Here is a 23,002-nt window from a genome sequence, read left to right as displayed (position 1 = left end):
GTCCTCTGTGTATGCGACACATGCTCTCCAGTTCATGACATTGCTCTCCACTCTCTATTGTCTCACCCCAACCTGCTTTCTAGCCCCTGTAGACACTTGAGGGTTTGCTATTGTTGTTGTTTATTTGTTTTGAGACAGGGTCTCATTCTGTTGCTGAGGCTGGAGTGCAGTGGTATGAGCATGGCTCACTATAGCTGTGGCCTCCTGGGCTCAAGTGATCCTCTGGCCTCAGTCTCCCAAGTAGCTGGGATTATAGGCACATGCCACCATGCCTGGCTAATTAAAAACATTTTTTTTGTAGAGACAGGGTCCTACTACATTGCCCAGGCTGGTCTCAAACTCCTGGGTTCAAATAATCCTCCTGCCTCAGCCTCCCAGAATGCTGGGATTACAGATGTGAGCCACTGTGCCCGGCATACATTTAAGTTTTTGATCCATGCTGATGACAAAAGGAAAGCGTTGAAGGGTTGTTTTGTTTTTGTTTTTTTGAGACAGAGTCTCACTCTGTCTCCCAGGCATGATCTTGGCTCACTGCAACCTCTGCTTCCCAGGTTCAAGTGATTGTCCCACCTCAGCCTCCCGAGTAGCTGAGATTACAGGTGCCCGCCACCATGCCAGGCTAATTTTTGTATTTTTAGTAGAGATGGGGGTTTCACCATGTTGGCCAGGCTGGTCTTGAACTGCTAACGTCAAGTGAGCCTCCCTCCTTGGTCTCCCAAAGTGCTGGGATTACAGGTGTGAGCCACTGTGCCTGCCACTGAAGGATTTTGCACAGTGGAGGAAATGATGAGTTGAGTAGTGAGTAAGGTATTAGTGGGGGTGACTCTGAGGCAGGTGTAGTCAAAATCTATTATTCAATCTGCCTAGACCATGAACTCCATCTTTTGGGAAATGCATCTTTCTTTGATCATATGGTTCTGATGGCACTGCCATCTCCTGGTATGTCCCACTTCCCTATTCACTCACAATGATTGGTTAAAGAGTGGCACCTGGTTTAAGTTGGGCCAGTCACAGCACCTGGCTCTCCAGCCACAGATGATTGGATCAGGGTCAGGGACTTACCTATGTTGGGCCAATCAAAGTTTTTCCCTAAAATTTGTCCTTCAGACCAGAAGCAGAAATTTTGTCTCTCTCTGGTGGAGTGGGCGAGCTGTGAGTGGGTGAGCACTGCTGCAGCCATGTGTCTAGCCTTGAGGAGGAAAGCTCACACACAGAGAAGTGATAGGACGACTGGGAGGAGAGTCCTGGCAACATTCAAGTCTCTGTGCTCACCACTTCAGTGCCTTTTCTGAGGCTGGTTCTCCAGCTTTCCTATCAGTTCTGGGAACTCCCCATTCCTTCCTGATAAATTCCTTTGTTGTGTCTGTTAGCCTGAGTTTATTTATGTTTCATAATTTGCAACTGAGAACACTGGGGATTACCAGGAGCGTTGAGGCAGTTCCAGGAGGGCTACTTCTCTCCCGTCAGGAAGGAGCCAAGACAGGGTTTATCCTCAAACGCAGAGCAGGAAGGAGATAGCATTATTCCCACTGGGAAGTGCATTATCCTGTGAGGCAGGTATTCCTCCCTGCCACTGACTTCCTCCAGAAACCATTAAGTAAATCTCTATGCTTTTCTGAGCCTCCATTTTCCTATGGGTAAAACAGGACCTGGGAAAAAATGGCGATTCTTAGACTTTATTCTGCAACACCCTGGGATTTTGTGGAGGGATCACTGCTTAAGAAGGGTCGCTTGTGGCTGGGTGGCTTGTGGAGAGGCCTAGTAGGAATGACTCTGGGTTCCTCTCCCCTGCTTCAAGCAAAGCCACCCCCTCTCCCTCATTTGTTTTATACATTGCCTTTCTGTGAAAGGTCTTGGGTAAGAAGGGTGGACAGCTTGAGAAGTTTGAAAACCCCTGGATGAGGTGTCTTGGAGAAATTTTCCAGTTGTAATAGCTCATGATTTTATGGATTCCAATAGAAAGTAGAATGCCTTTCACATTGATAACAACATTTTGTTTTGCTTTTGAGTCAGAGTCTCGCTGTCACCTAGGCTACAGTACAGTGGTATGATCTCGGCTCACTGCAACCTCCACTTCCCGGATTCAAGCGATTCTCCTGCTCCAGCCTCCTGAGTAGCCATACATTGGCCATATCACATTTCCTCATTTGTGAAATCGGGGAAAAAAAACAGAACTAACCTTGTAGGATTACTAGGGGGATTAAAAATGCAGACGAACAAAATTACATTATATTCCTCCAACCTTGACATTTTATTGTTTATTAGCTCCACCTGTTGGACTCTACTCATGTTTTAGTTAGGAAATAATGGCTGCAAATTATAAAAATCACAACTCAAATTACTATAAAAATGTTCATGTTAAAGTCCAGAGGTGGGTCAAACTTCAAGAACGGCTGGATCAAGTCTCTGGCTCATTTTATTCTGTAATATTTTTTGTCTTGCCCTCCTCCATGTGATGGTTTTGTCTTCTGGCTGGCCTACCTCATGTGGCTAAAGATAAAAATAAAAAATCTGCTGCAACTCTAGGTAGGTATCATATCCTATGCCACACTATCCTGAAAGCAAAAGAATGTCGCATCTTCATTCTTCACCTTTATTGGACCAACAATCCTAGGTCCTTAATAATTAGGAGGTAGGATAATATGGTAATTCAACCTGCAGGACTCCATCATTTACCAACTATATGACCTTGGGAAAGTTAACCTCTTTGTGCCACAGTTGCCTCATTTGTATAACGGAGTAAGAACAGTACCTACCTCATAGGGATTTTGTGAGAATTAAATATGCTTGAAAAACACTTAGCAGACTGCATGGGAATTAAATTCTCACTGTTAGCTAGCATTGTCAGCATATTTCCTTAGAAATATCTCCCTTCTGCCGGGCATGGAGACTCACACCTGTAAGGCCAAGGCAGGGGGATCACTTGAGCTCAGGAGTTCAAGACCAGCTTGGACAATATAGTGAAAGTTAAAAAAAAAAGGTAGCCCAGAGTGGTAGTACATGCCAGTAGTCCCAGCTACTAGGGAGGCTGAGGTGGGAAGACTGCTTGAGTTTGGGAGGTTGAGGCTGCAGTGAGTTTTGATCATGCCACTGCACTCCAGCCTGGGCAACAGAATGAGACCGTCTTAAAAATCAAACATGTCAGGGTGCGGGGTGGCTCACACCTGTAATCTCACTCAGCACTTTAGGAGGCCAAGGCGGGATCCCCTGAGGTCAGGAGTTAGAGACCAGCCTGGCCAACATGGTGGAACCCTGTCTCCACTAAAAATACAAAAATCATCCAGGCATGGTGGTGCATGCCTGTAATCTCAGCTATTTGGGAGGCTGAGGCATGAGAATTGCTTTGAACCCAGGAGGCAGAGGTTGCAGTGAGCCAATATCACACCACTGCCCTCCAGCCTAGGCAACAGCGCGAGACTCTGTCTCAAAAAAAAAAAACACACAAATAAACAATGAACAGACAAATACATGACAGAACAAGAAGACAAACTAGAGAACATCTTGAGTGAGACAAGGTGTCCAGGGAAGAGCTCTTTTGAGGAGGTGATATTAAAGCAGAGTTTGTGGAAGAACGTCCCAGGCATTGCTCTCAAGGTCGTCAACTCTTTGATTTATCTTCCTTTTGAAACGGGGCAAGGAGGTCATCAAACAGAAGGGCAATTATAACCGCTGGTATGGCAAAGCCAGGACTCCAGATTCAAACTCTGCTCCATTCTAAGGAATCCCGTCTCTTAAGCAGGTTCAGGGGAAGCGATGTGAGTCACGAAATCACAGGTCAGAGGAGGCATCGAGAATGTGGTCAGTTCTCAACTTTCGGGGAAGTCCACAGCTGAGGAATGAAGGGCAACGGTCCTCTTGTGGTCTCATTAGGAAGACTCTGGCTGTTCACTGGAGGGTGGAACACGGATTCCAGTGAGAGATCCTGGCAGGAGAAATGTGTAGGAGGGAGGACTAGCACCCGGATCAAGTTATAAAACATCTCCCGCACCTTTTTCGGAGACCGCCCTCAACGCGGCCTCTCCGCCCAGTCCCAGCTTAGGCAGTGAAGAGCGTCCCTCACTCACCCCGTCTCGGTGCCACGTTCCTTGAAAGCGAAAGGACCAGGAGTTTCTTCCTGCCTCGTCTCTTCCGGATCCCTGCTCAAACCGGCAGGCACCACCCACGGCCTGCGGGTTTGAGCGCCATCCCCCAGGCTCCGCCCACCTCGGGCACCACCCGTCAGTTCTTCCCTGAGGCACGCCTCCTTCCGGCTCCCGCCCTGAGCAGCCACCCCTGGGGCCCCTCCTCTCCCCCCCGCTTCCGGGCCCGCCCCTTCAGGGCCGCTTCTATCTTCTTTGCGCTCTAGGCTCCTCTTCAGCTCCGCCTTGCTCCGCCCTCTGGGCAGTTCTTTGGCCAGGCCCACAGCATCTCCTTTCAAGCACTGTCCTAGCTCCTGGCCCCCATCGCCTGCATCATCTTCCCTACCTGCGCGGCTTCTTCCCGGGTCCTTACCATACTCTTAGCTCCGCCCCCACTTTGGCTCCAAACCTGTGCAAGCGACTCTCTCTTCCCGCCACAGCCCCGCCCCTCGAGCCGCGTCTCAATCCCTCCTCCCTTTCAGGCCCTGCCCTGGACCCGCCTTTCTCCTGTCCCCGCCGAAGCTCTGGACCTTTCCAAAGCCTGGCTAGGAGGGTGGGGAGAATCCTAGCGCCAGGGGAGCCGGACTGTTTCCGGGCGGGGCTGCGGAATCCTCGTGCTCGTGTCATCGTGTCCTTCCCTGGAGACAGAGACGTGGGAGAGCCCTGGACCAGAGAAAGAGTGGCGGGCGGGGCCGAGCTGAGGGGAGCCGCTCCGGGTGCTCCCACCCCCGCGGGCGTCAGTGGTGCTGGCCGTAGGCAGGGCTCGCGGTTGCGGGGCTCGCGTCGCTGTCAGTGCGGCGGAGCGCGCGAGAGGCGCGGGCGCGGGGCAGCTGAGCCCGAAGAAGCTGAGGGGGCGGTAGCGGCGGCGGTGGCGGCGGCGACGACGACGACGACGACGACTCCCGCGCGACTGCCCAGCCTCCTCCCGCCGCAGCCGCCCTTTTCCTCCCTCCTTTACGTCCCCGAGTGCAGCGGCACCGCCTCCTTCCCAGCCGCGCGGCTTCCTCCAGACCTCTGGGAGCGGGTGAGCGGGGGCTGCGGGCGTCTCAGGGGTGCGGGAAGGGTGTGTGCTTTGTGCCTTTCCGTTCACCCACTTCTGGCGGGCCGCTGGCTATTTTTAGAAACTCTTATTTGTACCCTTCGGGGAGTCCTGGGAGTCCGAGTAACTCCAGGCCCCCTCCGCCGCTCTTTTCTCCCTCCCGGTCCCGCCGCCCCGAGTCGCCAGCCCCAGCCCCAGCCCCCAGCCCCCAGCGCCCGCTCCGGGCCGCCCTGGCGTTCCCTGCCTGCTCCCTCCCCGCGGGCCGAGCCTGGGCCAGTAGTTGGCTGGGTGGGCCCGCGCCCGCTGGGAAGTTGGAGTCTTTTGTGCTCGTGCCCCGCCCCGCCCGGCGACGGGCGGAGGGAGGGGAATGGAGGCTGCTCCTTGGAGGCCTCGGGCGGGCCCGGCCCCGGCTGCTTCCGGCTCTCCTACCCGGGCTGGGTCTACGGGCTCCCGGAGGCGCGCAGAGCAGATTCTACCTCGGCTCCCGCCTCTCCTGGGCTCTTTGCACACCTTGGGCTCGGAGAGAAACAACAACGGGCAAGCTGGGGCCGTATCCGCATTTCACTCAGTCCCCTCGGTGGCTGAGCCCTAGTTTGCCACTCGGTGACATGGGGGGAAGAGGGAAACTCTCCTCGCGGGGTGTTCATGGATTCAGGGAGGAAACTAATATGTGAAAGAAGTGTTTTAACACCGACAGGCAACATTTAATGAGACTTCTCCCAGGAACATTATTTCTTTTAATGCTCACAACGGCCTTCTAGTTTATCCCCATTTACAGAAGCAGAAATCAAGGCTCAGAGGGGTCAAGTAATTTTTTCCAAGTCACAGTAACCACAGAAGTGTGAAGGAGCGGTGCTAGCACCTGTTATTTATTAAATTTCGTAGTGTGAGGATGTATCATCTCTTAGTGCAGAGGGCATTTTAACCGAGCCTTGGGTCACACCGTTTAATTAGGGACATAGCTCTAGGTTTTCCCTGACTTCTGGGCCGTTGTCCACTATACTGTGGATGAAATCTCATTCTGGAATTACCGTATCTCCAAAGGGAAAGGTTTGGATGAATTCCTTGCTAGTATTGCGGCGGTTAGAAGTTAATGGATGCGGAGACTCCAGATCTCAGACAAAACTGAAATTCCCTGGGGTTTTGTCTCAAGGAATCCTTGAGACTTTAAACGGTGGGATTCACGCTTTATTTTGTGTGTGGCATGGTCCTCCTCTCAGACCTTGCAGGTTCTCTTTGTTTAGATATATCGATCCTAGTTTGATGGAGGCTAGGGGAATAGCGCTCAAGTCATCTGCTTTCAAACAAATATTTCTCCTATTTTCAGATAAGGCCCAGAGTGGTTAAAGTGAACTAAAATTAACTTTGGCAAATGTTCCAGTTTTCCAGTGTGTTTCATCCGGTTTGAGGGAGTGTAAAAATCAGGCAGGGGAGTTTCTGGGCCAGGTCTTGAGGAGTCTCTTGATGTTTGCATTAGTCCTTTGGAGTCAGGTAGGTCTTGGCCGGGATTCTGGATTTAGAAGTCCTACGTAGGAGCTGAAAGGGGTTTTAAATCTGATCCAGTTTTTTCATATCTGCCTTTCCCTGCTTCCCTGTTAACTGAACCTTGGAAAGGGGAAGTAGTGGTCTGCATTCAGAGTGAGAACTAGAATTCCCAGTCTTCTTCCTTCTAATCCAGTAATATTTTTATTTCTCCCATACCTTGCCACTTCTTAAAAGGGCAGGAAACTACTTATTCAGGCCTTAAGGCCAGGAATCCTGAGTAATTGGAAACCCCAAGGAAGTTTTATAGTCTCCACCACTTTCTGTGCCTTATAGTTAAGGAAGGCCAGTTTTAAGCACAGGTGTACTAGTTGTCATAAGTCACCACTTCAGTTTTATATGTTTATGGCTTATATATGCTTCCATAACCATTATCTGATTTAATTTCGAATCCATTTCTGTGAGGGAGTTTGCAGAGCTTGATTTATGTCTCCTTTTTACTGTGAGGGAATGGAGACGTAGCATAGCACTTGCCTTAGATGGCAGAATGAGTAAGTAGTGAGGATACAGGACACCTGGAGCAGAGGATTTGATTTGGCATCATAAGCTGAGCCACTCATTGTGGTTCTCTGAGCCTCAATTTCCTTATCTGTAACCTCTCATAGGATCGTTGTGGGGACTGTAAGAAAATGGCTGTGAAAGTGCTTTATAGTGGTAGTAATAATAGCTGAATTTACTAAGGTACTCAATGTGTATCACCAGTCACTGGACTGAGGACTTTATGGACTATGTTACTTAATTCTCAGAGCAACTGATGAATTAAGTATTATTATTATCTCGGTTTTAGAGAAGAAACAAGCTTAGAGAAGTTACATGACCTGCCTCAGGGTCATTTAACTGGTAAGTGACCAAGCCAGGTTCAGACTGCAGACAGTATAATCTTAAAGCTGGCATGCTTTTTAAAAAAGAAAATTGTGGTAAAATATATATATAACATAAACTTTACAATTTTAGCCATTTCAAAGTGTGTATTTCTGTGACATTAAGTACATTCATATGGTTATGCAACCATCACCACTGTTCATTATCTTCCCCAATTGAAACTCTGTATTTGTTAAATACTAACTCCCCATTCCCTCTTCTCTTCACCCCCTGAAAACTATCATTCTACTTTCTAAGAATTTGACTATTCTAGGAACCTCATGTAAGTGGAATCGTGCAATATTTGTATTTTTGTGACGCAAAGCTGGCACACTTAGTGTTTTCCTTAGTTTCAGAGTGTGTTGTAAATGCAAAATAGTACTCTTCACCTGCAGCAGAGATGTGGTATGCAGCTCCAGAGCAGGAACCCAGGCCTGGTTGTATCTCTGAGTAAGACCCACTCCTCTCTCCCTTAGATTGATGTTCTTTATCACTTAAGCCTGTTTTGGCTAATTTTTGTATTTTTGGTAGAGATGGAGTTTCACCAGGTTGGTCAGGCTGGTTTTGAACTCTTGACCTCAGGTGATCCCCCCACTTGGCCTCCCAAAGTGCTGGGATTACTGGTGTGAGCCACCACATTGGGTCATTATACCCTTAAAATAGAATCTAGATAACTCCTCACCCTCACCTTGTTTGCACCTGCCCTTCTGACCATCCAGGGTTTGGGGATATAGGACTGCAGTTGTCAGGAATAACAGTGCAGAGATAGCAGCTTGGATCAAAACTACTCAGGATGATTAAGTAGATCACCTTTATGAAATGCTCCCTCTTTCTTCCCCCTCGTTCCCTAAAGGCACACAGGGGGGATTAGCTTTTGGGTTCTTAGAGGATGTTGATGGTTCCTCATTGCTTATAGGTGGTTAAGATGGAGTTAGATGCTGCATATAGCTTTTCAAAATGCCCTTTGACCATTTTTTGTTGGTGTATTTAGGGGAGTGGACTGTTTATAAAGATGGTTGGAATTTTGTCCTGATAACAACTGGATTGGAGGAGGCAGTGTCTCAGAGATGGTTAATAGGGTAACAAACACATGATCCTGTGTCTGGTCATGTCACACACTCCTTAAAAATTTGATGGCCCCAGCATTGCCTACACGTTCAAACAAATGTGACCAATTAGGTCACTGTGTTGAATTTATTGGATAGAATCTTGAGAGACCTTAAAGTCATTTAGACCAGCTACCTGGCTAACATTTGAGGAGGTCACTTGTTGAGATTGTCTTTCATTGAATACCTCATTTTTCGAAAGTTTTTCAATCACTGAACAATTAGTAAGCATCTGTCAGACATGGTACTAAGCTTAGGGATTTGGGTTCATGTAGCCTAGTGGGAAAGAAAGGCAAGGAAACAGGCAGTGTGAGAAGTGTTGTATTGTGACAGGGACAGACACCAGGAGAGCACAGAGAAATGTTGCCTAACCCAGCAGAAGGTCAGGGAAGGCTTCTTAGGAGGAGAAATTGGTTAAGCCTAGCCCTCAAGAGAAAAACAGACATAAGCCAGGAAAAGAAGAGATCTGAGAGAGTCAGGGAGGAGGCAGAGGTAAGACTGTTCTAGGCAGAAGGAACAGCAAGTTCAGAGATGGTGATGATAATAGGTTAAGACTTTTGGTCATTTACTACATCCATCAGATATTATTCTAAGAATTTAAATGTGTTATTTCTTCCCATAACCATCCTGAAGTTATGTACTACTATTATTCCCATCCTATAGTTGAAGAAAACAGGTCAAGAGGGCTAAATAAATTTCTCAAGTTCCTTGGGTGGAGCATAATGCTTGAGTTGGATCGATGTGGCCAGACAGGAGACTTTCATGGTAGGCAGAGCAGAGGCCAAGTTGGGAAAGGGCCTTCTTGCCTATGTTGAGGAGTTTGGACTTCATCCTGAGGTGAGGGGGCCATTTTTGAAGGATGTCCCTGGCTGCCTGTTCAGGAGTGGACTGAAGAGCTAGAGCACTATGGACAGAGAGACCAGTTAGGAGGCTGTCAAGAGGTGATGGTGTTTCAAATGACGGTAGTGTGTGAGAGTGTGTGTAGAAAAAAGGTGGAATTGCCGGGCATGGTGGCTCATGTCTGTAATCCCTGCACTTTGGGAGGCCAAGGTGGGTGGATCATCTGAGGCCAGGAGTTTGAGACTAGCCTGGCCAACATGGTGAAACCCCATCTACTAAAAATACTAAAAAAAAAAAAAAAAAAAAAAAAAATTAGCTGGGCGTGGTGGCAGGCACCTATAATTCTAGCTACTCAGGAGGCTCAGCCAAGAGAATCCCTTGAACCCAGGAGCAGAGGTTACAGTGAGCCAAGATGGAACCACTGCACTCCAGCAAAGATGATTGGTATGGAGGGTAAGGAAGGAATCAGGATGGCATCTGGTTTTTGCCTGGTGCAATTTTGTAGATGGGTGTTGTTTATTGAGGTGGGGACACAGAAAAAGAAGGAGCACTTAAGGGAGGGGGTAGGGTTTCTCATGCAGGGTCTCCTTACGTATGCTTTCATTTACCTCTGGTTATGGATTCTAGTTCTTTGTGTCAGGTCTGAAGGGGAGAGAGTGAGAGTATGGCACAACTGGTCGTGTTCCTGGCTAAACTGAATGATGGAAATAGTTTAGAAAGGAAGTATTCAATCCTAGATGTGCAAGTCCAGCACAGCCTGGACACTGCTTACATTAAGCCAAGGAAAGTTTACAGTTTCTCTAGTCTACGTCTTTTGGCACTGGTCTTTTTGTGTACCAGCGTATTCCTAAGTCAAAGCCACTTCTCTACTTCTTACTGTCTCTTAGGCACTGTGAAAACAACGATGAGTAAAATGTGTCCTAAGGAGCTCATGATCCAGAAGGGCAGAAATCTCAGTAGCTTGAATACAGCAGTGGCCTAGGGAGAGGGTGGATGGGGCAGGGCAGGGTAGGACAGGATACAGAGGGACCCAAAAGGGTTTTTATTAGGGATAGAAGTCAGGAGACCCCACTCTGTGCTCTAGTATTTTTCTCAGGTGTCAAGTGTCTAGGTTTATTCATCTGAATAATGACTAGATGACCCACAGGGTCCCTTCTAGCAATTACATTTCATGATTCTAGGTGGTGGTTTAGATAATGTATCTCTAGGACAGGTGTTTTCTTTCTTCCACTCCCCCTTCTTAGTTTGGCATTGGTTGGGGGGAGTAGGGGTGGAGGTAGCAAGGTTTTCACTTGAGTGTCTTGGTCTTACTCAATTTTGGCTTCATATATAAAATGTATAGCTGGAAGGGAGAAAATGACAGCCGTAATGTTAACCTGCTTGTCCTACAACTCCCGGTACTGTAAGCAAAGCTTCAGACCTGCGCTCAGGGTACAGCTCACAGACCCTTAGGAATAGAGACAGAGTACAGTAGAATAAATTGGAAGTCTAGTCACTAGCCTGTGCATCATTTGGTCACTGTGTGGGCTGGACTAAGGCCCTTTCTTTCTATAGCCTTGTTTCCTCATAAAATAATCTGGGGGTGGTGGGGGGCAGGGGTCCCTGAAATTCTGTAAAGGCCCAAAGAGTGGAGTTGGGAGGTGGGGACAGCAAAAGGGTTGGAGGTCTCTCTATCTTTGACTTCTCCCTTCTCTTCTAATGAATAAGTAGAAACAGGTATCTGCTCAAGTATTAATGTTAGTCATCTTTTGTTTCCACAGCTTTGCCTTATTTCCTCAGTGTTAGTGTTTTCTGTCATTTCTTAATGATTTTCATGGTTATCAATGTGCTGTATCTCCTAGGAGGAAGGAAGGATAGGATATTGTCCCTGGGCTCTAGTCTCCATCTCCAGAAGAGTCATTTAAGACATCCACTGCCCCCTGTTCTCTATTCTAGGGTTGGGGTAGGGGGTTGTGGCTGAATACTTGGGTTTCCTAAGAGGATACATACTTGAGTTTCCTAGGGAGTGCTCTACTAACTAAAGTGCAAATCTGGCTATCTTCCTAATATACCAATGAGTTTGACTGGGGAAAATAGTGGGCTTTTGATGCTTGCCAAACCTATGTTAATTTTAATTATCTAATACTCTCTGGGATCTCTGTCTTCCTGTCTGTAAAACAAGGGAATTGAACTAGATAATCTTGAGTGGTATTTCTACCTTTTTACTTTTGTGGAAGTGGCTTAAGAGTATCTCTGGCTGGAGAAAGGGCTTTGCTAAAGTATTGAGAGTATCTCAGAGGGTTAAATTCTGGGTTCACAGAAGATACCTTTCAGTATATAAACAGATGGATATTGCTTTTTAGAGTGGACAGATTGCTGAAAAATTGCTTGTGAGATGAATTTATCAAATTGTATGCTGAGTTCCATTATAAACTTGGAGCTGTATCCTCATGGGACAAACTTGGAGTCTAAGACTATAAAAAAAATTACGTTTAAATATGTAGCAAACTGTTTAAAATCACATAATAAAGGAAAAATAAAAAACGCTCTAAAATTCTCACACAGTGGTAGTAATGGAAAAACACTAGACCAGAAACTTGCATTTCCTAAGAGCTTTAGCCTTATGGGGTAGACACCCCTACTGAGGTTACCTGGCCCTTGAAGTGCCATCTGTGTAGAGACTGAATAATTCTGTTTATTTGTCAAGGTAAGACTCATTGGTTTATTCCAAGTAAATATTCTCTTTTAGAATACCAGGCTTAGAAGCTTAACGTTATTGGCCAGATTTTCTTTATTCCAGAGGCATTTATCTGGTATTTAGCTGTTTCCTGTTTGTTTATTTTATCAAGGATTTTAATAAGCTTAGTTAACAGTACTGTTTACATGGTGTCTGTTAATCTGTTTGTCTAGTTTTCTTTGAAATTCTTGGTGTTAGTGAAAGCAAGCCCAGCAGTAGATTTAAAAGGGTCATTTCCATAACTCTTCATTTGTCTAGATCTGGGTTTTCTTTATAAAAGGTATGATCACACTATACTGAGAAGTCAAATGTTGTTTTCCTTTTTACCCAGAGCATTTTAAGGCTTTGTGATTTTGTTCTTGTGGTTACCTGTAAGGTGGTACTGAGGAATGGTGCTGCCATTATAATAATGAGGGCTGTGCATTAATCAGTTGAACACAAGAATAACTCCTCTTCAGACCTTAAAGATTCACCCTAAATTGATTCTCATAGCAATTACAATCAACGCTTACTAAAATTAGGGTTGAGAGGAGGTTACTTAGTTGCTTTGGCATGATTATTTATGCCTGGAAGTCCAACAGCCTTCCATCCCTAATCTCAACCATTTGTTCCAGGAATTTGGAGTACTTCGTATGTGTTCTCCTTATGGAGACATAAGGAGACATAATTCCTGTCCACAAATTACTTTCAGTCTTGAGAGGAAGACAGATAAGTAAAGCAAATCCAGCGTACTGCCCTGACACATATATTTGGATTGAAAGTTCAAACAGAAAATGATATAACTGATGGCTGTATCAGTAGACAAGGAGACCTGTTCGATAATCTGACTTTGAGTGTATAGACTTATTTTTCACATTCCCTTCTCTCCCTTCTGTTATTTACAGATATTTATCTTCCATTGCTAAGGTATCCAACACCTAGTGTGTAAAGTCAAGAATGTTAGAGTAGGGGGCAATGTTGTCCTTCAGGTTTGGGTGTCCAGATATCTGCATCTGGAGACCAAAACAGTTCTCTGGTTGACTTCAGGAAGATTTGGTATTGTCTCACTTCTTACGTAGAAATGAAGAAAATTAAGTTTCATATTGAACTATTTTAAGTTTCATTATACTCAGTTTTGAAATAAAATAGCTCTATTTTGTATGCAAGTGGCATTATCTGAGGAGTGATTTCTGGCATTCGATCAGTCGGTGATTTAATAATTGTGATTAAATTGTAGTTCACGAAGCCCATATTGCCTCTGCTAGCCTTCTTTGAACACGTTGCAGCAAGGAGCCTTAGCAAATGGAAATGGTGGGCACATTGAGGCTCTCCTGGTCTTGAAGGGTTCTTCCCTCTTTCCTGCCCTTCAAAGATAAATGTTACTTGGGATGCTGTGTTGTGTTCCCAATTTCTTCCAACAAATTTAGCATTTCTGGTGGGGTCTAGAATAATAAGGCCAGGGTAAACTGGAGATGTCATTTTCTCTCTCTGAAGCTCCATATTCTCATCTGTAAAGTGGAGTTAATACTCCATATTTTGCCTTCCTCATAATTTTATTGTGAAGAGCAAATTAGATAAAGAATGAAAGAATGTTGTATAATCATATGAGACAATTTATATGTGAAGAATCGATCAGTCATTTGTCAGAGGTAATGGATAAGTAACAGGATTTTCCATAGGAGGGGAGATAGATCTCTTTGTAGGGAGCAGGGAGAGTAATCTGAGTTAGTCTCTGTTATTGGGAGTAAGTATGATGAAAGCATTAGGACAAGGGCAATGATGGAATAAAAGACTGGAGGCAGAGCTGTTTAGCGGGAACAGTGAGTAAGTATTCTCTAACCTCATACTCAAGTCATAGGCTAGGCATATGTTTACTTTTAGTAAATATGCCAAACAGTTTTGAAAGGCCTATCAGATCACATGGTTAGCGATGAGAAAATTTGTTGTTCTGTGTCTTTGTCAACACTTGGCATTGTCTGTCTTTTTTATTTGAAGCCATTCTGGTTAGTAGTTATAGATATGACTTTTAAGACCCATAATACGAATTCTCACGTAGCAAGTACCATAAAGGGGTACAGTGACTGGGAAGTTCAGAAGGGGAAGAGACTGCTTCCTTTGTACATGGAGGAGGGGCAGAGGGGGAGTTCACAAGGAACATTTGTGGACCATGAGTATTTGTGCTGGGCCTTGTAGGATAAGGATAGTGACCATATGTTGTCCAGGACCATCTTAATTTCTAATATTCTGTCAGGTTGTACTTGCAGTTTATGAAATACCAATGCTGCCATGTCTTTACTGTATCTTCCATACTATTCAGAAGCAACACACAGGTATCTTTTCTCAACTGATATCACAGGTGATTAGGCTGCAGAAGTAAACATTCTATGCAATGGGAACAACTTGAGTAGAGAAATAGATGATTGATCAGAGTGAGTAGCATCCATATTCCTGCTAATGAGCAGGGGTGGAAGTGTCCCACACTTTGGAGATGTGTGATGCCTTCTCATAGCCTCTCAGAGCAGAGCAAGGTCATGTTGTTGTTATGAAGCCAATTTGTATTTAAACTGGATAGAAAGATGAGAATGAGCTCTTTGCTTATCATTATATTATTTCAGGAAAGAAATTAATCCAGTAAACAGTCATACTTGAAGTATGTCAAAAGAGAGTTTTTCTTAAAATGGTTGGGGAGGGGAGAGAATACCAAAACCTAAAGAACTTAGTCTCTAAGAACTCATCTATTACTTGTATATGTGCTCAGGGGAAAAGAAATCGCCATTTCTTTGTCAGCTTTTATCCTGCCAGTGGACCCTAGCTGGGTGTTTATTTTGTGTAGTTTTACCAAATCACTTTGAAGGATGGCATGAACATTGATCATGTCTTAGAGCCTTTCCTCTTTGTTCTGTCAGCAAATAATAGAAAATGTACCTTACATTACCTGGTTGAGAGAAATAAGGTGGCCCTGCCAGCTTCCAGAGAGCAGCACTTTCATGTTAAACATTAGTCAGCTTCTGATCCTGTGGCAGGTCCTGTAGTGTTTGTCAAGAGAGACAGGGTGCTAACGCTGCCACTAGGGACATTCACCAGAGAATTTCTAGGCCCCTTGTCAAGGAGACTAGTCGAGTAGTTGATTTAAAAATCTGACTTGGGTTCTAAATGTTGACGCAGCCTTGCTTATTAGTGATATTAATTGGTTGTCCACTGTGTTGAGATACCATACTTGGTACATTGTGTTTGTACTAATAGAGCTAATATTTACTGAAGGTTACTATGTGCGAAGCCTTTTATATATATAAAATTATTATTTCATTCTCACGTCAACCCTAAGAAAAAGGTTCTGTTGATCATCATACAGATAGGAAACTGAGACACAGAGAGGTTAAGAGATATGCCATGGTCACGTTGCTGATAGATGGAGTTGCTAGGATTGAAACTTAACCAATTCCTCTTTATTTTTAATATGGAAAATTTCAAATATATACAAAGTTGAATAGGTTAATGAAATATGATTTACCCATCACTTGGCTTCAACAGTTAGCAATTCATGGTCAGTCTTATTTCATTTATACCCCTAACTACTTTTCTTCATTCTGTTCTTTGAAGAAAATCTCAGCTATCGTATTTGTCTTTAAATGTTTCACAGTGTCTCTAAAAGATGATTTCTAAAAACAATTGTAATGCCATTGCCATCTTTATAAAGTTTAACAGTTCCTTAATACAAAACCCAGAAGATTGTTTTTAAATGTTCGATTGTTTCATAAATGTCACAATCTTATTTTGATAGTTTGATTCAGGATTCATATAAAGTCCACACATGGTTCTTAAGTCTTTCAAGTCTCAATTTATATGGTCCCTTCTACAGTCACATGCTGCACCAGAGATGTTTCAGTCAATGATGGGCCACATATGACAGTGGTCTTATATGATTGTGATACCATTTTTTGGCTGTACCCATTGTATGTTTAGATGTACAAATACTGTTACAGTTGCCTACAGTATTCAGCACACTAACATGCTGTACAGGTTTGTAGCCTAGGAGCAACCATATAGCCTATACAGTAACTATACAGAGGGATGTATAGTCTAGGTGTGTAGTAGGCTATACCATCTAGAACTGTGTAAGTGCACAGTGGTGTTTGCACAAGGACAAAATCGCCTAATGATGCATTTGTCAGAATGTATCCCCGTTGCTAAGTGATGCATGACTATAGTTTCCCTCCCTTTACTTGTTGAAGAAGCTGGGTGTTTTTTTCTGTAGATTTTTCCATGTTCTGGATTTTGCTCATTTCATTCCTTTGGTGTGTTTTCTGTGTTTCTTTGTCCTCTGTATTTTCTGTAAATTGGTGGTTGTATCTAGAGAACACTTTCTCTTTTTTTTTTTTTTTTTTGAGGCGGAGTTTCGCTTTTGTTAGCCAGGCTGGAGTGCAGTGGCGCGATCTCGACCCACTGCAACCTCCGCCTCCTGGGTTCAAGCAATTCTCTTGCCTCAGCCTCCCGAGGAGCTGGGACTACAGGCGCATGCCACCATGCCCAGCTAATTTTTGTATTTTTAGTAGAGACGGGGTTTCACCTTGTTGACCAGGATGGTCTCGATCTCTTGACCTCGTGATCCACCCGCCTCGGCCTCCCAAAGTGCTGGGATTATAGACGTGATCCACAGCGCCCGGCCAAGAGGACACTTTCTCTTAACCCTCATGGCAAACCTACAAAAATAGATACTGTTCTTATTTTGTAGGTGAGAAAACAGACTGAGAGAGGTTGGGTGGCTTGTCCAAGGCCACACCTGGATTTGAACACAGGCCTACTTGTCTCCAAAGCTTTTGTTCCTTCCTTTTCATCACCCACTCTGTGAGCTTAGGCAAATCATTTTAAGTTCTCTGGGTCAGCCAGGTGTGGTGGCTCATGCCTATAATCCAGCACTTTGGGAGGCCAAGACAGGCGGATCACGAGGTCAAGAGATTGAGACCATCCTGGCCAACATGGTGGTCTCTACCTAAAAATACAAAAAATTAGCTTTGTGTGGTGGTGCCTACAATCCCAGCTACTTGGGAGACTGAGAATCGCTTGATCCCAGGAGGTGGAGATTGTAGTGAGTCGAGATTGTGCCACTGCACTCCAGCCTGGTGAAAGAGAGAGACTTGGTCTCAAAAAAAAAAAAAAAAGTTTTCTGGGCCTTAGTTTCTTTTGCCTGTGATCTGAGATTTCTTACAGGAGTACCAGTGTATGTGTCTATGACCATTTGAGTGCCTGCCGTATTACAGTGTGGTACTAGATGATGTGGATAATACCCATGTGAGTAAGACTGTCTTCAAGAAGCATACAGTCAATCAGGGCCTGTAAGACCATACCCTATTTCAGACAAGGTCATTGTGGGGCTATGGGATCCTTAATCCCTCTTTAGAATTTCCTGCTTCCCTGTCATCCTGTTTTGCTGTTTTCTGTGCCATGCTCTTCACTGCTGCCTGATACGTTTTCCTAAAAACCATTTTTGTTGTGTTCTCCCTGCTGTAAGTCTAGCATGGGAGTTTTGGTAAATACGAAACAAATTTTTTCCAGCATTAAACTTTCCCTCCTTGGATTGAGTTACTCTTCAAGGGCAGCTACTCTTTTTTTCTCGTGTTTGGCAAAGGTGCTATTGCTTTTATGGAGATGCTGAAGGAATTTGGAGAAGATAGAATAATGATGGAATGAAGCATGGGGAATGCCATCTCCTGCGTCAGGGGAGAATGTATATTTAGCATTGTACTGTTCACTCCCAATGGCATCTGACTGTAATGGCGCAATTTTGCTCTTTCAAAGACAAGGAACTTGACTGGGCATGGTGGCTTACGCTTATAATCCCAGCACTTTGGGAGGCCGAGGCGGGCAGATCACAAGGTCAGGAGTTTGAGACCAGCCTGGCCAACATGGTGAAACCTCATCTCTACTAAAAATACAAAAATTAGCCAGGTTTGGTGGTGGTTGCCTGTAATCCCAGCTACTTGGTAGGCTGAGGCAGGAGAATCGCTTGAACCTGGGAGGCAGAGGTTGTAGTGAGCAGAGATTGTGCCATTGCATTCCAGCCTAGGCAACAAGAGCACGAATCCATCTAAAAAAAAAAAAAAAGGCAAGGAACTTTTAGTTGTGATGTTCAAGGAGAGGGATTTTAAAGGTACTCCTTTTTTTGTTTGTTTGTTTGTTTTTTGAGACAGAGTCTCACTCTGTCACCAGGTGCCAAGCTGGAGTGCAGTGGCACAATCTCGACTCACTGTAACCCCTGCCTCCCGGGTTCAACCAATTCTCCTGCCTCAGCCTCCGGAGTAGCTGGAACTACAGGCACGCGCCACCATGTCTGGCTAATGTTTGTATTTTTAGTAGAGATGGGGTTTCACCATGTTGGCCAGGATGGTCTCGATCTCTCGACCTCGTGATCCGCCTGCCTCGGCCTCCCAAAGTGCTGGGATTACAGGCTTGAGTCACTGCGCCGGGCCGAGGTACTCCTTTTAGGGGAACCAAGCTGCTGAACTTTCGTCTTCATTGGGGAGTCCTCAGGGGACTCTTAAATCCTTTCTGTTCCAGATCTGTTCAGTCTTATCCTCTAGATCAGAGGTCACATACTGGTAGCCCCTTGGGCTGTGTCTGGCCTGTGTACATATTTTGTTTGGCCTGTAGTGGTGGTGGTGGTGGTTTTTAAATTGAGATAGGACCGTGCTCTGTTAACCAGACTGGAGTGCAGTGCCACAATCATAGCTTACTGCAGCCTCGATCTCCTGGGCTCAGGCTATCCTCACACCTTGGTCTCCTGAGTAGCTGGAACGACAGATACAGGCCACTACACCCAAGTGTTTTTAAAATTTTTTGTAGTGATGAGGTCTTGCTTTGTTCCCCAGGCTGGTCTCACATTCCTGGGCTCAAGCAATTCTGCTACGTTGGCCTCCCAAAGTGCTGAGATTATGTGTGAGCCATTGCACCCAGCCTGTGTTTTTATTTTGAATGGGATAAAAACCTGGAGAGATTGGGACTGCTTTTTAGTGGAGATAGTATGTATGCCTGAGATGAGAGGTCCTGGCCTGGGGCTATGAAGGTGACTGGTTTTTCATGAAAAAGGAGGAAGATTTTTGAGAAAGTAGCAGAGGCTAGAGCCTGATGCTGACCATGAGCAATTTTCCCATTTATGGGCATAAGTAGGCTCTAGCTCTTCTGTAGACATCTTCACTCCCTAAGTCCTCTACCAGGGGTGTGTGTGTGTGTGTGTGTGTGTGTGTGTGTGTGTGTGTGTTTTGAGATGGAGTCTCACTCTGTCACCCAGGCTGGATCAGTGGAGTGATCTCAGTTCACTGCAACCTCTGCCTCCCAGGTTCAAGTGATTCTCCTGACTCAGCCTCCCAAGTAGCTGGGACTACAAATGTGCGCCACCATGCCCAGCTAATTTTTGAATTTTTAGTAGAGATAGGTTTTCACCATATTGGCCAGGCTGGTCTGGAGCTCCTGACCTTGTGATCCACACACCTTGGCCTCCCAAAGTACTGGGATTACAGGCTTGAGCCACTGTGCCCAGCCTCTACTAGGGTTCTTATATTGTGACTCTTTGTACAATGGCTAGTCCGTGTTTTAGAAGCTTGTAACCTGAGGCAAAGAGACATGGCTCGAATCTTTGGGCAACTCTTTGGAGCATCGGCCCAATTTGACAGAAGCTTAGAGATTACAATTTCATGTTCTTCATTTCTCTACTCTTTTCCATGTTCTGCTTTCTTATTTCCTGGCTTCCTTAGACAGAGCATATTTGTTCTCAAGTTTGTCAAAGCCACACTGTTTCCTATTGTTTCTTTGTTACTCAAGCCCAGTGTCTTTTGCCATTTATCACCAGAGTAGCACTTTTTTTTTTTGAAACACTTGGTCAACTCATTTTTGTTACCTGCTTGCTCCCAAGGTCCAACCCAACTCTAGGTGGAACTCTAATATTGAAGAGACTTTACCCAGTTAAGGTGCTGGTAAATCCCCTGCGACTAAGTGAATTATCTTCATTTTACTAGGAACTTTTGGTGTCCCTATTGGCTGGTAAATCTTATCTCCTGGCCCATCTTAGGACCTCATATGGACAGCAGGCTAGTCAAGGCTCAGTAGATCATGTCCTTGTCAAGTTGGCATTTTTTGCAATCCCTAATATATATTTGTTAGCTAGAGTGAAATTAAGTCTGATGCATCATGAAGGAAACCATGGACATTAATTCAAAAGCAGGACTGTTTTACTTAATAATAGATTGTACCTGGTCTTTTTTCCTTCCAGTTGCACTCTGTTGCCCAAACTGGAGTGCAGTGGCGGAATCTTGGCTCACTGCAGCCTCTACCTCCCAGGCTCAGGTGGCCCTCCCACCTCAGCCTCCTGAGTAGTTGGGATTACAGGCACATATTACCACACCCTGCTGTTTTTGTTTTTTATTTTGTAGAGATGGGGTCTTGCTCTTTTACAAACAGGCTGGTCTTGAACTCCTGGGCTCAAGCCATCCTCCTGCCTTGGCCTCCTAAAAGTGCTGCGATTACAGGCCTGAGCCACTGCATGGGGCCTGAAAGTAGGCAAAAGAATCACCCAGAAAGTCACCAGCTGGTTTCCTTTGACTTCTTGTGATTACTGTAACATCCTCTAGTATGTGGAGCACTGGGGTAATTTCCATGACAACTGATTCTGATTTTCCAGATAAAGAGAGGAAGATAAAAAGTGTTAGGAACTCAAAAAGGGTAGTGGGCTAAGTTCTTGTGATGCTAAGTAGAATTTTTAGCTGAGAGGACCTTTCAGCAATAACTGCCTGATTAAACCTCTTCTTTTTTTTTTTTTTTTTTTTTTTTTAAAGATGGGGTTTCACCATGATGGCCAGGCTGGTCTTGAACTCCTGACCTCAGGTGATCCACCCACCTTGGCCTCCCAAAGTGCTAGGATTACAGGTATGAGCCACCGCACCCGGCCGATTAAACCTCTTCTTAAAGGTCTGGAGAAGTTAAGCAACTTGCCTAAGGGATTGCTGTTTGTGAAATAAACTCTGGATGTGCAGCTTAGTATCTCATTGTGCCTCCTATTCAGTATGACTTTTTTCATTATATCTCAGCTGAACTGTGAGCTCTATGAAGGCAGAAAACATGTCTGTCTTGTTAATGAGTGTTTTCCCAGAGCCTGGCATAGGATCTAAGTATTTTTTGAGTGAATGAATAAACTGGGAGTTTCTCAAACTGGAACACATGGCTGCATATTAGATGATACATGAAATCACTGGATAAAACATGTCTTCCTGAAGTGTCAGGATGCTTAGATTTTTTTTCAGAGTTGGATTAGTTTGAATATTATAACTGGTAATTTAAAGTTTGCTTTTAACTTTAAATATTTTTATGGAATGAGTGATAAATTAGCATGAATATTTGAGATAAAGTGAGAAAGCATCAAAAAAGTTACAGGATTATAGCAGGCCCTTTGGCTTCTATGCCAGGATGGGTCTAGCATTGCCAGATCTCTGACATTTTTAAGAGAAGCTAGAACTCTAATATTTTTTAAAAGTGAGATCTGATTTTGAATGTTGGCAATTAACTTAGGTTATGTAAATTTGTACATATCAGACAAAAATATATCCTTGGTCCTAAGCATCTGCTTGTGACCTATGAAATAAAATACAGGTCTGAGCAAGAACTATACTTTGGATAGGGCCAAGATCAGTGGTGGTGTCAGGGATAGCTCCTATTCTGAGTCTAGCTCCTTCCAATTTCAAACTAACCATAAGTAGGAATGGAAAGAATGAAGCTAGAGACTTGGTTAGAACAAATTCCCCCATCATCCTCTATAGGAAACAGCTTTTGTAACTCAGAGGGTTCCTTATCCCTCCCTTCTTGTTTGCTCCCCTTGTTTTGCAGATGAAACTAAGGTCCAGAGAAGGAACCAGAGCTTTCTTCTAGGATCCTAAGCAGGAGCCATGGGGCCAGGTGTGGTGACTCACACCTGTAATCCCAACACTTTGGGAGGCTGAGGCAGTCAGCTCACTTGAGGTCAGGAGTTTGAGACTAGTCTGGCCAATATGGTGAAACCTCGTCTCTACCAAAATTGCAAAAATTAGCCGGGTATGGTGGCGCACACCTGTAGTGCCAGCTACTCAGGAGTCTTAGGCATGAGAATAGCTTGAACCTGGGAGGCAGCTGGAGGCTGCAGTGAGCCTAGATTGCACCACTGCACTTCAGCCTGGGTGACAGAGCGAGACCCTGTCACAAAAGAAAAAAAAAAAAACAAAATGAAAGAAAAGCAGCCTTGGGTCCTGGGTAGGCCCCACTTCAAACTCCTGACCTTTGTTTGGTGTTCCTGCCTCACACACTCTTGGAACATGGGGCAGTGGCTTCTGGCATAGCCTGGGGTGGTTGGTAGAGCTGGGCTAAGGCTTCTTGGTGCAGCCCTGTCATCATGAGGTGGCGGAAGGTTGAGAGAGGTGGCAGGTGGTAATGTGCTGAGCCTCTTCTTGGTGCAAAGGGTCTCCTTCTGTCACTAGCATCAGATTGACCTTATTTTATTTTTTTTGCCTAGAAGGACGTAGAAGACAGCTCAGCGAAAAGGAGCCTAGGGGTCAAGATCTATCTCTCCTTGTGCCTTCCTTGCCTCTTCTCTTCTGTTTTCTTTCCTCTACCTCCTTTCTTTTTGAGCCCTACCTATCCCCTCTCTTCTGCATTCTCCCCCAACCCCCATCCTTCATTTTTTTTCTCAATGTTGCCCTTCTTGAGAAAGTCTTGTAATGCTACTGCAGTACACAGAGCCTGGGATTGAACCTGTTTTCTCTGTTTTTAAAGGGGACTTGCAGTA

The 23,002-nt window shown here is 44.9% G+C and overlaps 1 protein-coding gene and 1 long non-coding RNA gene across 5 annotated transcripts in view; one reads left to right on the top strand and one right to left on the bottom strand.

Moving 5' to 3' along the window:
• Positions 1 to 2,225: 2,225 nt before the first annotated feature.
• LOC144582434 (uncharacterized) lies at positions 2,226 to 4,197 on the bottom strand. Its single transcript, XR_013535051.1, has 2 exons — positions 4,065 to 4,197; positions 2,226 to 3,922 (listed from the first exon to the last, which is right to left on the bottom strand). It is a non-coding gene; the product is annotated as an uncharacterized LOC144582434 (long non-coding RNA).
• A 709-nt stretch (positions 4,198 to 4,906) lies between these two features.
• Positions 4,907 to 23,002, top strand: part of RALY (RALY heterogeneous nuclear ribonucleoprotein) — an 82,848-nt gene continuing 64,752 nt past the window's right edge. For all 4 annotated transcript variants that reach the window (XR_013535028.1, XR_013535027.1, XM_008995507.5 and 1 more), the window contains exon 1: positions 4,907 to 5,142. The gene's annotated coding sequence lies outside the window, so the exon portion shown is untranslated. The remainder of the gene's footprint in view (positions 5,143 to 23,002) is intronic.

This window comes from Callithrix jacchus, chromosome 5, assembly GCF_049354715.1.
Source record: "Callithrix jacchus isolate 240 chromosome 5, calJac240_pri, whole genome shotgun sequence".
In the NCBI taxonomy this organism is placed as follows: domain Eukaryota; kingdom Metazoa; phylum Chordata; class Mammalia; order Primates; family Cebidae; genus Callithrix; species Callithrix jacchus.
Note: the sequence above shows the minus strand (reverse complement) of the source record. Positions and strands in the feature narration are given on the sequence as shown.